This window comes from Mus caroli, chromosome 3, assembly GCF_900094665.2.
Source record: "Mus caroli chromosome 3, CAROLI_EIJ_v1.1, whole genome shotgun sequence".
Taxonomy (NCBI): Eukaryota; Metazoa; Chordata; class Mammalia; order Rodentia; family Muridae; genus Mus; species Mus caroli.
Genome location: NC_034572.1, coordinates 131824856 through 131827264, shown reverse-complemented (window position 1 = coordinate 131827264; position 2409 = coordinate 131824856).

Sequence of the window (2409 nt, the reverse complement as noted above, 5' to 3'; positions counted from 1 at the left end):
GGTCCACTCAACCCCTTCTCCAGATCCTCACTCCTCCCCCTTCCTTAGCTCTCATACCACTTCCCTTATCTCAGGGACATACTGTGGCAATGGGCCTACCAGGTACCTCCTCAGTGCATTGTATTTCATAATAATGCAGAGAGGTATTTGTCCCCAGAGGGGACATATAGATAGAAATACCTTTCTATCCAAAGGATAGAAAGACAAATGTGGCACATAGGAGAATGACAGCTTATAAAGGTACAAGAGGAAACCCTGTGTTAGAATGAGGTGTTTAATTTTAATTGGGCATGTTAATTACGTGATTCAAAGGGGGCTTTTCATTGCTGGACTTCAATACTTTAGCTGGATCTTGGTAGCTGGATCTTGGTAGTTAGGCTCAGAAGGAGGAGGAAGTGGCCAAATAAGGGTATAGGCCTTGGTGACTAGCTTTAGGAATGGAATCTAATGGTTTTTAGCAGGGGAGAGGGAAATGGGGGAGAAGGGCAAGGCCTGCCTGACCCATGCTTGCCACGCTCAAGCTGGCCAGAGTTCCTTCATTACTCCTAATAGTTCCTTTAAAAAAAAAAAAAACTTTTCTCTTTTTTTCCTTAGTGTTTTTTTTTTTTTAAGTTAGAAACTTTTCCTGATCTAAAAGCACACAGAACTCTCTAAATTCTTCAAAATCAACCTCCAAACTCACCCCAGCTTTCAAGAATGTGTTTCCCTACACTCCATTATATTGACTATTACCCTTCAGGTTTCCTGGATTGTGTTTTGCTACCCGCCCCGCCTTTGTCTGTGCCCTCCCCTGACCTCTTGCTTATGTGCTGACCTGACCGGAGCTGTCCCACAGCTGTCTTGCCTACTGAACTCTGAGACACCCTTCAGACACACAGGCTGTTTCCTTACTCCTTCTCCCCCTGCTCCTCAGGAGCATGGCACCCACATGATCCCAACTGATGTCATGTTCTGATGTTTCTGTCTGTCTGGGTGACTCCCTCCCCACCTCTCAGCTTCTTAGCTATTGAGATGATATACATATATTATTTAACACACATCCACATCTACTACAAGAGGAAGTTTCTCTGATGGGTGGTGACTGAGACACTGGTCCATGGTTATGGTAGTACGTCATTAGGAATGGGATGCGTTTTTTTCACATGGAGTGTGTTTCCTAGAGTACTTTGGAGTTCTGGGAAACACCAAGTACTGGATAAAAGGTGGTCCAGTAGGAGATCTTCTTTGAAGGCACAGTGAGCACCAACACAGTTCTGGTATTGACATTTTCCCCATATGTTTGTAGTCTTATGACTGTCACTTAGTATCTATGGTGTAATTAAATCAGGAGGGCACTGTTCCCTCCATTTCTTGGCTAAGCATGGCATCAGAGGGTGTAGATCCTATAGCAGAGCTCTGCTTTCCTGTGACCCATGTGCCTGAGGTCTCCACTGCTCTACTTGAAAATTTCTCCATCTAGGACTCATTTTGTACTGTGCCCATTTCCACATGGATGGTGTTTCTCTGGGAACCTGAATTAGTGTCCTGGGGCCACTGTCACATATATTTAACTTGAAGTAAAGTATTTTGTATTCCCTGCAAGGTGAGAGAGATTAAAAAAAAAAGTGAGGGGGGGGGGAGAAGACTTATTTTCAGGGAAACAGTGAGACAGCCCAAAGTGTACTGCTTAGGATTTGGGGTGGCATAAGAAAAAGAAAAAAGAAATACCTTTTGAATTAGAACTCAGAGCAGTGGGCTAGTTTGCTTCAACATTCTGTATTCATCTGTTTCCAAAGAGAAGGGTCTAGAGACATAAACAGCACCGTATCTTGGTCATGGGCCTGTCTGTCTTCAGGAAAATCAGTGTTCCTGAGGCGTGGTCCAGAGATCGACAGACCCGAGCTGCAAACGTTTTACTTTTTTTTTTTTAAATAAATTTGCTTATTGTGTGTATTGCACATGCATGTATGTTCATCTGCCATGATGAGTGGAAGTTATAGGACAATCAGCAATAGTCTGTTCTCTCCTTCCATCACATGGCAATTTGACTCAAGTCCTCGGGCTTGGTGGCAAGTATCTGTACTTGCAGACTGGTCCTCCTGGAGCATTATAGTTTAGTTTTATCAACCTGCAGAATCATTTTCTTCCATCAATACATGACACAGCCCACAATCATGTACATAATTCATTTATCATGTCTTATATATGTCTTTTAATTTCTTTTTTATTAATTAATTAATTAATTTTATATTTGTCTTAGTCAGGGTTTCTATTCCTGCACAAACATCATGACCAAGAAGCAAGTTGGGGAGGAAAGGGTTTATTCGGCTTACACTTCCATACTGCTGTTCCATCACCAAGGAAGTCAGGGCTGGAACTCAAGCAGGTCAGGAAGCAGGAGCTGATGCAGAGGCCATGGAGGGATGTTCC